We start from the raw sequence: 15,679 nt of genomic DNA on the forward strand, positions 1-15,679 counted from the left end.
GATCTTATTAGCAATCTGACAATCATATCCGATAGGGCAAACTCAATTGACAACGCTGTTAGAAGGTGTTTCCCAGATGCTTTTCATGGACTTTGTGTATAGAAATCTAAAATCAAGGTCTGCTGGTATAAAAAATCACAAATGGACATACTAGAAGGATGTAAAAGCTTATCGGGAAGTGGATTTTAATAAGCATATAAATTGTTTAAGACGTGTTGCCTCAGTGTGCTCAAACACTAGAAGATGTCGGGTTTGAAAGATGGTCAAGAGTACATCAACTTGGAGCAAGATATAGCTTCCTGCGTTTGTTGTGGCACGGTCTCGTCTCTGATAACTGTAACATTAAACTTTTTTGGCTTCTTGTTTCCAGAATAAGTCCAATAATTAATCGCATCCAAGAATTTAGCCAAATGAGAGCTCCATCCCTTAATAATATCTCTCAAATCAGACAATGATATGCAATTTATCATGTTGTCATATACTATTGTCTTCAGGGATGGGAGCTGAAGCTCGACGTGAAGCCAATGAGTACGTTCCAAAACATGGATAAACACCTGTAATCATAAGTAATAATTCAAATTGCGCACTTATTTATGAACACCTTTAAAACAGACTATCGCAACGCGAAATGGCTATCGCAACGAGAAAATCGCAATGCGAAATGAAAATCGCAATGCGAAATGAAAATCGCAACGAGAAAATCGCAATGCGATTTTCATTTCGCATTGCGATTTTCTCGTTGCGATAACCATTTCCGCGTTGCGATAGCCATTTTCGCGTTGCGATAGTCAAATGAATGTCTAATAAGTGATGACAACTGAACAGATCATAGCAATGTTCAAACTCAAGTTACTAATACATGCCTAACTGAAAATGTTAAAAGTGCACACATAAAATACACATAATGCAAGTTTTGTTAACATATATACTCTTTTTGGTTTGAAAATGTTTGGTTAAGTACCTAGAATTCAATAATAATTGTTAAAAGTTTATGCATGTTAATCCTCGTTGCCTTTTTCATTTCGCATTGCGATTCTATCGTTGCGATTTGCATTTCGCATTGCGATGGTCAAATGATTGCCTTTCGCAACGAGATAATACAGAATCGCAATGCGAGTTTCAAAGTTCGCAACAGGTTTTAGTTTCGCAAGCCAAATTTTTTGTGTATATATATACGCAGCAGCAACAACTCATAACCTAAATTCCTAAATCGCAACTCATTCCATCTCAATCTATCACTCTCTCCGGCGACATCCGTTCCAATATCCAACGACATCCTTCCCCATCCGGCAACAGGTCTTAGTTTCGCATCTCGTTTGTTTAGTTACAACCATGAAATCATCTAATGTTGATCATGTTTGGATAGATTTGTGTTTTGGAGGGTCATGGGAGAATGTTCATGGTGTTTTACAATATATGCCTTTACCCATGAATCTTCAACTAAAACTGTCATTAAAGAAGTTAACTTATGAAACCCTAATGTTACGTGTTTCAAAGAAATTAAATTTAGAGCCCCTAAGTGGATTTAGGCTATCTTATCAGAGAAATGGTAAAGTTTATTTGTTAACCGACAATGACGATGTTGAACGATTCATTGCTTACATTAATGTTTCAAGTGATGATGTTACATTGTATGTTGTTGAACCTAGAAGTAGTATTGTTGGGTCAGTAACAGGTAGTAATCAACTAAGTGGGTCTCAAAACCCACAGCCTTTCTCTAATCCAAATCCAAATCAACTTTCAGCACCAAATTCCGGTTTTCGTATTGACCAATTAGACGATGATGAGCCAAGAGAAAAAATTGTGAGTACTAGTCAGTATTCGAAATTTGATCTTGGTCAATACCCGGACTTTGATATTGGTCAATACACGGATTTTGATGATGTTTCAGAAGAAGAAACAGACCCTGCGTGTAATGATTTTGATATTGGTCAATACCCGAATTTTGATGATGAAACACCCGTTGCCGAGGAAGATGTTGTTGATGATAATGAGGAGGAAGTTACGACTGTGAATGAACATGTTGAACATCCATTCTGTAATTCATATAATCCTGAAGAAGAAAAAGAAGAAGAAAAAGTCCCCGAAGAAAAGAAAATGCCACGGGAGTATAACTGGAATATGCCAGAATTACTTCAGTTACCGGAAGAAGAGTTGGCAAAGAAAGCAGTTGATTGTTACACAAAAGTTATTCGTATCAAGAAAGATGATTGTTTTGATACAAAGGAAGACTTGAAGATAGATTTGTATACGAAATGTGTGGAAGATGGCTATCAACTAAAAGTTAACACATCAAGCAAAGATCGTTTCGAAACAAGGTGTACAATTGACAAAAACTGTACGTGGCGTATGATTGCAAAGAGGATAAAAGATTGCGCAATGTTTCAAGTTAGGACTTTTATTGATAAACATACATGTTCAAGAACCCAAGTTTTTCCTCACCATAGACAGGCAAACAAAAAGGTGTTGGGTGGTTTTCTGGCTGAGTTAATGTTTTTGAATGGCAGGGTATATCGGGGACATGAAATTATGGCTGACATGAATGCTCGGTTCAAGATTAGTATCTCATATTCTCAAGCTTGGAGAGCCAAATGTTATGCCTTGGAATTGTTGAGGGGGTCGCCAGAAGCATCGTTTGCCCAACTGTCGGCTTATTGTCACAATTTAAAGCTAAAAAATCCTGGGTCGGTAACTCATATCAAAACAGATAGAGATGGACACTTTGAGTTGCTGTTTATCACCATTGGTGCTGCGATTAGTAAATCAATATAATTTTGTTGACTCATTTTTGTTAGTTACATGCATTTCACATTTAAATGATTATATTTCTTGTGTATATGATTTTGTAGATTCGTTCGTTTATTACTTGCATGCGCCCAGTTATTATAGTTGACGGAGCACATTTAAAAGGTCGATACCTTGGAGTAAACTTATTAGCAGTAGCCATGGATGCTAACAATGGGATACTGCCAATAGCTTACGAGGTTGGCAAATCTGAAACCTCTGATTCATGGACATGGTTTATGGGGCATCTTAGGGATTGCATAGATCTTATTAGCAATCTGACAATCATATCCGATAGGGCAAACTCAATTGACAACGCTGTTAGAAGGTGTTTCCCAGATGCTTTTCATGGACTTTGTGTATAGAAATCTAAAATCAAGGTCTGCTGGTATAAAAAATCACAAATGGACATACTAGAAGGATGTAAAAGCTTATCGGGAAGTGGATTTTAATAAGCATATAAATTGTTTAAGACGTGTTTTGCCTCAGTGTGCTCAAACACTAGAAGATGTCGGGTTTGAAAGATGGTCAAGAGTACATCAACTTGGAGCAAGATATAGCTTCCTGCGTTTGTTGTGGCGCGGTCTCGTCTCTGATAACTGTAACATTAAACTTTTTTGGCTTCTTGTTTCCAGAATAAGTCCAATAATTAATCGCATCCAAGAATTTAGCCAAATGAGAGCTCCATCCCTTAATAATATCTCTCAAATCAGACAATGATATGCAATTTATCATGCTGTCATATACTATTGTCTTTAGGGATGGGAGCTGAAGCTCGACGTGAAGCCAATGAGTACGTTCCAAAACATGGATAAACACCTGTAATCATAAGTAATAATTCAAATAGCGCACTTATTTATGAACACCTTTAAAATATTTAAAAAAAATACTAACCTTATCGACCTCCCTCCATGCAGGATAAAGTTTAGCTTATCCATTAGCCAACACATATGATTCCTGTCATTGATTCTTCAAGTGAACTACGTGAAAAGACATCGGTATAATTGTATATCGCTTATTTTTTTATTTTTCCTCAATTTCCTTACTATTAGAAGACGTGACACCCATGCATCAATATGTTGTTTTACAAAAAAAGACATATATTAATGAATTACATAAATTTTAAAAAAAATTAATCAAAATGAAATATAAGAAGAAATATAAGACTTACCCCCCATCGAAATAGCCTTTGTCTTCAACCCCTAATAACACACCCCACCAAGACCGATCAATCAACAAATGCATATCATCGTTGAGTTTGTATATGTCAGCGTAACACCCCTGGCTCTGCTCATGTAGATAAAAATCAACTGCGGTCTTAGCCCAAAGGGTATTATCCAGAATTGTTTCCGGTAGTTGTCTTCTCTCCACTTCATCTGCCGGAATGGTACTGGCCGGTAACTCATATGAAAGCCAACAGTCATCCATCATGTTCGGCATGTGAGGGGGTTTCTCAATAATTCGATATATTACGCCGTATGAATCGGGCTCTTGAATGGTGGGAGGGACCTCTTCAACGATGACAGGGGCCTCTTGAACGGTGGAAGGGGACTCTTGAGGGATGATAGGGGCCTCTTGAACGATAGGAGAGGCCTCTTGAACGATAACAGGTGAGTCGAGCTTCTTCTTACGGAGTCTTCGTACTATTGGGGTGAACGGAGACGTAATGGCACGTGCACGTCGTCTGATGCATGAACCCCATCGTGCAAGAAAAACCTGACGTAAAGCATCTACCTTATCGGGCCGCTAAAAATAAATTAATACATAAATCAGTAAATAAACATACATGATATTAAACAGTAAAAACAAAGACAAATATGTTTCAAACTTAAACGGTATTCACCCAAGTCATTATTCTATCATAGTTCACAAAATGCATCAGATAACATTCTGGAAGTAAGCACTTATATATATATAAACATTTAAAAGGACAACATATAGGTTTAGTGCATGTTCAAGGACAACATAAAGAGTAGTAGTTTATTCTTGAAACTTAAATTTGCAACACTGTGAAGTTAGTATTTGTCTTTGTCTATTGGTTGAAGTAATGCAATCCATTCAAGTTTCAATTTGCAGAAGAAGAATAGTTTCTGAAACTTAAAATCGCAACACGAAACTTAAAATCGCAACGCGAAAATGACTATCGCAACGCGGAAATGACTATCGCAACGGGATAATCGCAATGCGAAATAAAAATTGCAATGCGAAACCAAAATCGCAACGCGAAACTAAATTCGCGTTGCGATTTTCATTTTCGCATTGCGATTTTCACGTTGCGATTTTTATTTTGCATTACGATTATCCCGTTGCGATAGTCAAATTCGCGTTGCGATAATCATTTCCGCGTTGTGATAGTCATTTTCGCGTTGCGATTTTTAAGTTTCGTGTTGCGACTATTCTTCTTCTGCAAATTGAAACTTGAATGGATTGCATTACTTCAACCAAAAGACAAAACAAAGACAAATACTAACTTCACAGGGTTATTTTAGAACTGTTTAGCAGTATTGGCAGCAACCGAATGAATTTACTAAGAAATCTAAGTGAAATCTAAGTGAAATTACGTGTAAATCAAGTTAAATATATATGAAAATATTAAACTTACCTCGTTGCGTAGAGTATGAACCTCATTCTGCAACGAAGCTACAATCTCACGTAGAGCCGCTACCTCACCACGTAAAGTAGATACCTCGTCACGCCATGCACCATTGTCATCGTGTAAAGTACCGACCTCCTCACGTAAGGCATTGACCTCATCACGTAACTCCACTAACTCATCCCGTGGAGGTGGAGGTGGAGAACATGGAGATAAATGTCGTGGCATCTTTGTCGGCCGCCTATCATGAGGTGATGGTGGAAAAGAGGCTCGATGATGTGATGGAATAGGTGATGGCTCTCATTGTAGAGGTATATAGTGTGGTCGATCAGGTGATGGCTCTGGGTGAGGTGATGGCTCTCGAAATGGAGCTTGCTCATCATCCGTGCCATAAAAAAATGCTTACTAGCTTGCCACCAATCAGTGGCAAGCTCAGCCTCCGTGGGTTTCAGCCTCTATAATAGAGTATTGACCTCCTAACAATATAAAAGCTCAAACAAAGTTAAACGTGTACTAGTAATAACTTGTTTATATATGGTAGTATTTGTGTTAACTTACATCATTTATTGTCGTATACCGTAGTAACTTTTCCCAAATCAACAGCCACTGTTTCCTCTTCCAGGAAATAGCTCTAGGAATATCATTTGAAGTTTTTAATGCATATGTCTGCATGTCGGGAAAAGCCTCAAATATCCAAATCTACAAAAACAATATAATACACAAACATTAGTAATTGTTAAATAATTAATTATAATTTTGGAAACATTATATAGAAATTCTTACCTTAAAGGCCCAAATAAAGCCTGACAAAGTGTATTTGGAACCATCGCCACGCAAACTTTTGCGGTCATCAAAGGCAGACGACAACTTATTCCAGGTAGCTTTCCATAGATACGAACCCCACGGAAATAAGTTCCATGCATTTAGGTCCTCTACCAATAATATGAGGTCCTTAGGAATAAGTTGTCTGGCCTCTCTGCCTAAAAAGTCAGCATACAAAAGTACTAAAAGGCATACTCGGACAACATCGACGTCATCCATCCGAGTAAAACCATCTTTCTTATTCAATAATCTCGTCAAGTCGTCGACGTGTAAATTCGGCTTCTCCATTGACAGCTCAGGAAAAACCCGGGATAACCATGATGGGCAGGTAATATGCTAGTGTATCGACCTACATCATCGTGTCCGAAGCGTAGACCAGTGATTAAGCAAAACTCCTCCCGCCCAAAACACGTATACGCCGGTGGAAAATAAAACCATATCTCTTCATTACCACGTTTTATACTCTTGGGTAGACCGCTAGTCATGGTCTGAAGCCACAAATGGGTCAACATAGCATCTCCACCCGGATGTTGTACTTTCAGCCATGGCCCGAAGCAAGTATCCTCAAACAATTTTCTTTGTACAGATGAAAGCTTCGACGCAATTGTAGTGACTAGGCTTATTTTATTCCTTAAGGTCAATTGAGCCGAAAAAAAGTTCTACAAAAACAATAAACATACCAAGTTAGATTAAAAACTACACTGTGAAGATATACCAAAAACAATAATAAACATAAAGAGTAGTAGTAGTTTATTCTTCAAACTTAAATTTGCAACACTGTGAATTTCGTATTTGTCTTTGTTTTTTGGTTGAAGTAATGCAATTCATTCAAGTTTCAATTTGCATAAGAATAATAGTTTCTGAAACTTAAAATCGCAACACGAAAATGAAAATCGCAACACGAAAATGACTATCGCAACGCGAATTTGACTATCGCAACGCGAAATGAAAAGCGCAACACGAAAATGACTATCGCAACTCGAATTTGACTATCGTTGCGATTTTCATTTCGCGTTGCGATCCTCAGTTTCAAATAGTCATTGTCTAAAATTAAAACTTGAATGAATTGCATTACTTCAACCAAAAGACAAAACAAAGACAAATACTAACTTTACAGGGTTAAAGACTAACCCTCGGTGGTTGATTTGGTTGATTTTCTATTTCTGATCGTGAATGATTGTGAGGGTGGCTCTAAGAGATGGAGATAGACGGATTTCACCGGAGATGGGGACAGATGTCGCCGTAGAGAGTGAGAATGGAGACGGGACTGAGTTGTGATTTAGGGTTTTAGGTTAAGAGTTACGATTACGGGATGTATTAATATTCGTGTTTGGAATTTGAAAATAAAATATGCGTTGCGATACTAATGGCGCTTTGAAAATCGCATTGCGATTTTGTATTATCGCAACACGATAGTCAGAATCGCGTTGCGATTATGTATTATCGCGTTGCGATAGTCAGAATCGCGTTGCGATAGTCAAAATCGCGTTGCGATTTACATATTCACATTGCGATTTTCTAAAATCGCAACGCGAATTTGGAAAATCGCAATGCGATAGTCAAAATCGCGTTGCGAATCTGGAAACTGATTTGCGATACTGGAGATCGCGTTGCGATTTAGAGATCGCATTGCAATTTTGTTGGTCATTTTGGCAAATCGAAAAAAATTTGGTCAAAATCGTATATTATAAGGAATTTTCGGTCACTGAGGTTATTTTCTCTATATAATCATTAAAAATAAATATGAAAACAATAAATTTAGTTTAAAAATATTAAAATCTTAAATTATAAATAAAGTATTAGATTTATTTTAGTATTTAAGTGTTGTCATATTTTCAATTGGTCTATATATAAGTTCTCACTTTTATTTTATGTGTTGTCATATTCTCAATTGATTTAGATATAAGTTTTTTTATTACAACATTTAAATAAAATAAAAGTGAGAATTAAAATAAATCTAATTGACCAACTGATAATATGACAATACTTAAATCACTTTGCTAACTAGCTTATTACTTGGCTTTCCCATACCTACCCTGCCCTGGTGCCCTGCCCGCCCCTTCATAGAAATCGCCTCTATTTCATATTATTTTATATTAATTTATTATCTACTCCCTAATTTCAATAAAATATTTTAAAACTTCAAATTTAATTTATAAAGATATTATAATGAAATCAACATGTTTATTATTTTTGTTTAGACTAGAATTAAAATTTTAAAATATATATAGATTGAAAATGATAAATTAAAATATAATTGGTATATAAATATAAGGACTAATAGAGAAATTTGACCCTCTATTTCACATCATCCCCTCACAAAGTGAAAAATAATCAGCTCAAATAAAATCCCAAACGAACCAAAAAGAAGTATTCAAAATCCTTCTTTGCCACCTTCTCCATTTTCTTCTTTCTCAAAGCCACCCAATAAATTATATACGAAATATAGAATGAAGGGTTATAGGTTTTCTCCGACGATGAATCTTTGGACGGAAGATAACGCGCCAGTTATGGAAGCTTTTATGAGCTTCGATCTCATGTCTTGGTGGCTCTACTGCAATCTTTTGCCTCCTCTTCCACTCCAGCTGCTTCTTCATTAAGATTTAAGATTTTAATATTTTTAAACTAAATTTATTTTTTTCTTATTTATTTTTTAATGATTATATATATATATATATATATATATATATATATATATATATATATGAAATCATTAAAAATAATTTAATATTCAAATTATAATATATATAATATTATAATTAATGATAATATATATAGTTAATATTCAAATTATAATCATATAGAAATGACCATCCAGCTCAGTTGGTAGAGCACAAGGTTCTTAACCTTGAGGTCATGAGATCGAGTCCCATGGAGGGCATTTCATAATTCGGAGGTCTCCTACGGAAGCTGCTCTCAACCTAGTGTTGGGGGCAGCCTACTATTTTACCTCCCCCTTACCCCATTACATATGAGAACAAGGGACAACCATTATTCAAATTATAATCATAAGATTGTGACATGTGTGACAATTTGATTGGAGAAATAAATTTAATAAATTAAATTGAAATTATGACCTAATTAAAAATTAAGAATTAAAGTTAATCTTGGCGATCAAATTAATTCTAAAATCTATGATATTTAATCTACAAATTTAATACATGACTAGAATAAAAGATTTTAAAGTTAATGCCCAAATTAAGGCATTGGACAAATCAAAAACAAAATCAGGATCAAATTGGGTTAAATGAAAATCCAAGGAAACAAACCATATACAAGTAATGACCAGAATGGAAGAAAACAAAGCAGGGTACCAGTGTCGCGAATACGAAACTTTACAAGGACTCGCGCCCTAATCATACCAATTTTTTTAACTGTCACGTAAACACCTCCGTTAATTATTAATGTCGTCTGGCTATTTTGAACCCATTTAAATAGTTGAATTGTATATATGTCACAATTTTGAAAATGGTAATCATTTCGCGACCTCACCCATAGTTAAATGGTCATTTACGTAGTTTATCCTAATTATTATAATTATCAAATTCTATTAATAATATATATATATAACTAAGTTGAGATAATTTTATATATTTAAGAGATAGATAATTATTGTAACTATCAAATTCTGTTAAAATATATATTTATTTGTTGTAACCTTATCTTGATATCAAACACTCAAACAAAAGCTTGAAGTCAGAATTCACCTTTGTTGTGCTGCCGTTTATCAGATTTAGGATAAGCTGTGAGGCTGAGGTGGTGATTTATGAGCCGTGCAACTAATCATTCCTGGAATCACCTTGGAATTCGAGGGCGAGACGGAGTGCTGGAGGCCTTGTCTTTCCGCGCTTGGCCAGTTTTTAAAGATAATCCCACGGATGAGGAACAGATTTCCAAGGTTAAGCGGAACACTTTGAATCTGCGAACTCTAGAAATCAGTGAACCTCCGAGTACGATGCCACCCGAGGCTTGTGGTTTTGGAACTGCCGTTGCTTGCGACAACCGTGTTTACGTCCTTAGGGGACGTTGCCCTGGGCATACCGTTGTGGATGGAAGAAAGCTGCTCCTATTTTGGTCCCCCGGCTTTCACCATCGGCTGTTGCTACACCACGAAAGATTTACGTCTTCGGGTCAATCGGAACAAGTGCAGGTCCTTACGCCGAGGTTTTCAGTGTAGAACTAAATCGTTGGGATAAATTGTAGGGCCCTCTGCTTCTGATTCGTTTTTCCAACATGCAGTTGATGTTGTTGTCTTTCATTCTTCCCGATCTCGGATTTTGCTGCACTTCCATTCCTATGGTTCTCTTTACGCCTTCAACCTTATGTCCGAATCATAGGAATGCCTCGATCCAGAATTCGGCAACTGGCCTGTTGTATCGATCGTTGATGACCTTCTCTATTCTCTATTTCAGCCTCTAAATTCGGATTAGTTTATTGTTATTAGAAAACATTTCCGGGCGTATCACTACTTAGAATATCATAGCGTCTTATCTTAAAATTCTGATGCTCGATAATCATATTTGGTCATTATTATATCTTAAATTAGTCTAGTCATCATTTTAAAGTATCCAAACTAAGAAAAGTTAATAGAAACTATATGTTATAATCGTGGTATAAATATCATATCCACCAAACATAACAACCCTTTCGTCCATTGAAACATACTATATAGAATCCAATCCCCTACAGAAGGAAAGTAAACTTTTATGGAAAAATAAGTATACGGAGACTTAACATTTAATTTAGAGAAAATAACCTCAGTGACCAAAAATCCCATATAATATACGATTTTAACCAACTTTTTTCGCATTTTCCAAAATGACCAACAAAATCGCAATGCGATCGCTAATTCGCAACGCGATCTCCATTATCGCAAATTCGCGTTGCATTTCGCGTTGCGATAGTTGGAAATCGCGTTGCGATGGTATACAATGTCGTTGCGATTTTCCCAATTCGCAATGCGAATAAGTAAATCGCAACGCGAATTGGGAAAATCGCAATGCGATACTGACTATCGCAAAGCGATACTTACTATCGCAATGCGATAATACAAAATCGCATCGAGATACTGACTTTCGCAACGCGATTCTGACTTTCGCAACGCGATTTACATAGCGCCATTCGTATTAACGCGTATTTTTTTTTCAAATTCCAAACACGAATTTTTTCTTAATAAATCGGAAACTGAACCGTCCACATTAATCGCAACTCATAACCTCAAACCCAAAAACACAACACTCAGTCCCATCTCCATCTCTCACTCTCTACGGCGAAATCCGTCCCCATCTCCGAAGATTTCCGTCCCCATCGCCGGCGAAATCCCTCACAACCATTCACAGTCAAAAATCCCTCACAATCATTCAGAAATGGAAAATCAACCTCCGAGAGTTAGTTTTTTTTATTTTTATTTTGAAATTTTTGCATTATTTTAGGTTTTTCATATTGAGATTGATGATAAGTTTACTGGTAATTTCAATAATAGATTAACCATTTCACTTAGATTTCTTATTAAATTCATTCGATTGCTGCCAATACTGCTAAACTGTTTAGCCTGTGAAGTTAGTATTTGTCTTTGCTTTGTCTTTTGGTTGAAGTAATGCAGAAGAAGAATAGTTTCGAGAATGAAAATCGCAACGCGGAAATAACTATCGCAACGAGATAATCGCAACGCAAAATAAAAATCGCAACGCGAAACCAAAATCGCATTGTGATTTTCATTTCGCGTTGCGATTTTCATTTCGCGTTGCGATTTTTATTTCGCGGTTGCGATTTTCATTTCGCGTTGCGATTCTCTCGTTGCGATAGTCATTTCCGCGTTGCGATTCTCATTATCTCGTTGCGATTTTCATTTCAACCAAAAGACAAAAACAGTGTTGCAAATTTTAGTTTCAAGAATAAACTACTATTTATGTTATTGTTTTGTTTTTGGTATATCTTGACAGTGTAATTTTTGGTATATCTAACTTGGTATGTTTATTGTTTTTTTGTAGAAATTTTTTTCGGCTTCATTGACATTAAGGAATAAAGTTAGCCTAGCCACTACAATTGCTTCGAAGCTTTCACCTGCACAAAGAAAATTGTTTGAAGAAACCTGCTTCGGGCCATGGATGAGAGTACAACATCCGGGTGGAGATGCTAGTTTGACCCATTTGTGGCTTCAGACCATGACTAGCGATCTACCCGACAGTATACAACGTGGTGAGGAAGAGATATGGTTTCATTTTCCACCGGCGTATACTTGTTTTGGGCGGAAGGAGTTCTGCTTAATCACTGGTCTACGATTCGGACACGATGATGTAGGCCGGTACACTCGTCATATCACCCGCCCATCATGGTTATCCAGGGTTTTTTCTGATGAGTCAATAGAGAAGCCGAACTTACACGTCGACGACATGAAGAAATTGTTTAATAAGAAAGATGGTTTTACTCGGATGAATGACGTCGATGTTGTCCGAGTATGCCTTCTACTACTTTTGTATGCCGGCTTTTTAGGCAGAGATGCCAGACAACCTATTCCTTAGGAGCTAATATTATTGGTAGAGGACCTAAATGCATGGAATCTGTTTCCGTGGGGTTCGTATATATGGAAAGCTACCTGGACTAAGTTATCGTCTGCCTTTGATGACCGCAAAAGTTTGCGGGGCGATGGGTCGAAATACACTTTGTCAGGATTTGTTTGGGCCTTTAAGGTAAGAATTTCTATATAATGTTTTCAAAATTATAATTAATTATTTAACAATTACTAATGTTTGTTATTATATTGTTTGTAGATTTGGATATTCGAGGCTTTCCCCAGCATGCGGACATATGCATTAAAATCCTCAGATGATATTCCTAGGGCTATTTCCTGGAAGAGGAAACGTATGTTGGATTGGGAAGACTTAATACCATATGCGACAATAAATAATGTAAGTTAACACAAATACTATCATATATAAACAAGTTATTAATAGTAGACGTTTAACTTTGTTTTAGTTTTTATATTTTTAGGAGGCCAACACTCCATTAATGAGACTGACACCCACGGAGGCTGAGCTTGCCACTGATTGGTGGCAAGCTAGTCAACGTTTTTTTGATGGCACGAATGATGAACAGCCTCCACTTCCTCCACTTCGAGAGCCATCACCTCACCCAGAGCCATCACCTGATCGACCCGACTATACACCTCTACAACGAGAGCCATCACCTATCCCGTCACATCATCGAGTCTCTTCTCCACCATCACCTCATGATAGGCGACCGACAAAGATGCCACGACTTCTATCTCCCTGATCTCCACCTCCACGGGATGAGTCAAGGGAGTTACGTGATGAGGTCAATGCCTTGCGTGAGGAGATCGGTACTCTACGCGATAACGATGGTGCATGGCGTGTGGAGGTGTCTACTTTACGTGGTGAGGTTGCCGCTCTACGTGAGATGGTAGTATCGTTGCAGAATGAGGTTCATACTCTACGCAACGAGGTAAGTTTAAGATTTTCCATATTTAACTTGATGATAAATTTACTCGTAATTTCACTTAAATTAACCATTTCACTTAGATTGCTTAGTAAATTTATTCGGTTGCTGCCAAAACTGCTAAACTTTTTACTCTAACACTGTGAAGTTAGTATTTGTCTTTGTTTTGTCTTTTGGTTGAAAGTTTGAAATATATTTATCTTTGTTTTCACTGTTTAAATATCATGTCTGTTTATTTACTGATATTTGTATTTTTATTTAGCGGACCGATAAGGTGGATGCTTTACGTCAGGTTTTTCTTGCACGACAGAGTTCACGCATCAGACGGCGTGCACGTGCTATTAAGTCTCCGTATACCCCAATAGTGCGAAGACACCGCAAGAAGAAGCCCGACTCGCCTATCATCCCTCAAGAGTCCACTCCTATCGTTGAAGAGGCCCCTATCATTCCTCGAGAGTCCCCTCCCACCGTTCAAGAGGCCACTGTCATCGTTGAAGAGGTCCCTCCCACCATTCAAGAGCCCGATTCACATGGCGTCATATGTAGGATTCTTGAGAAACCCTCTGACGTGCCGGACATGATGGATTCAAGTTGGCTCTCGTATGAGTTACCGGCCAGTACCATACCGGTATCTGAAGAGGAGAGGAAACAACTACCGGACACAATTCTGGATAACACCCTTTGGGCTAAGACCGCAGTTGATTTTTATCTACATGAGCGAAGCCAGGGGTGTTTCACTGACATATGCAAGCTCAATGATGATATCTATTTGTTTCTTGATCGGTCTTGGTGGGGCGTATTATTAGGGGTCGAAGACAATGGCTATTTCGATGGAGGGGTAAGTCTTATATTTTTCTTATATTTTCATTTGATTATTTTTTTTTGTAAATTTATGTAAGTTACTAATATATGTCTTTTTTTGTAAAACAGCATATCGATGCGTGGGTGTCACGTCTTCTAATAATTAGGAAACTTAAGGAAAATAAAAGAAATACACGGTATACAATTATGCCGACGTCTTTTAACGCCGTTCACTTGAAGAATCAACGAGATGAATCATTTGCGTTGGGTAATGGACAAGCTAAACTTTATCCTGCATGGTGGGAGGTCGATAAGGTTAGTGTTTATTTTAGATTGAGTTTAAAGGTATTCATAAATAAGTGCGCAAATGAATGAATTATTACTTATGATTGCAGGTGTTTATCCCTGTTTTGGAACGTAACCATTGGCTTCTCGTCGAGCTTCAGATCCCATCCCTTAAGGCAATAGTATATGACAACATGATAAATTACATATCATTGGCTGATTTAAGAGATATTATTAAGGGATGGAGCTCTTATTTGGCTAAATACTTGGATGCGATAAATTATTGGACTCGTTCTGGAAACAAGAAGCCAAGAAGCTCAATATTACAGTTAGCAGAGACGAGACCGCACCACAACAAACGAAAGGACCCAGAGGGGATTGTGGTCCTCTCGTATGCTTGGCGTTGGACCGTTTGATCACAGGAAGTATAAAGTATCTACCTCCCACCGATATAGATAGAGCTGCAGTAGGCTTGTGGTTTCGACATTATATGGCTAGATCGATATATACGAGACGCTGCCTACCTGCATCCGCGCTATAAAAATGTCCATAAACAATTGGTATGTTTATAGGCTTGTGGTTTGAAAATGTTTGGTTAAGTACCTAGAATTCAATAATTTGCTGTTTGTAGGTTTTAGATGTGTAGAAAGTGTTGTTTGAGCAAATGTTTGGTTTATGCAGGTTAATCTCAGAAGTGAGCTGCGTGAAAATGATGTATGGCTGCAAAAGTTGATTCAATAGTAGAAGTGTTATTTTCTCTAATAATTATTGCTTATTTTTTGATTGTTTAATTGATTTGTAAAAGGTGATTTGTAAAAGTTGATTTGTTTAATTGATGTTAACATAATTCTTATTTGTGCTTGTTTAATTGATTGAAATGTAATGGTTGATTTTGTTGATTTCAATCTGCATTATGTTGAAGGCAAAAAGTACTATCGC

This window comes from Hibiscus syriacus, unplaced genomic scaffold, assembly GCF_006381635.1.
Source record: "Hibiscus syriacus cultivar Baekdansim isolate YM2019G1 unplaced genomic scaffold, ASM638163v2 tig00111794_pilon, whole genome shotgun sequence".
NCBI classification, from domain to species: Eukaryota; Viridiplantae; Streptophyta; class Magnoliopsida; order Malvales; family Malvaceae; genus Hibiscus; species Hibiscus syriacus.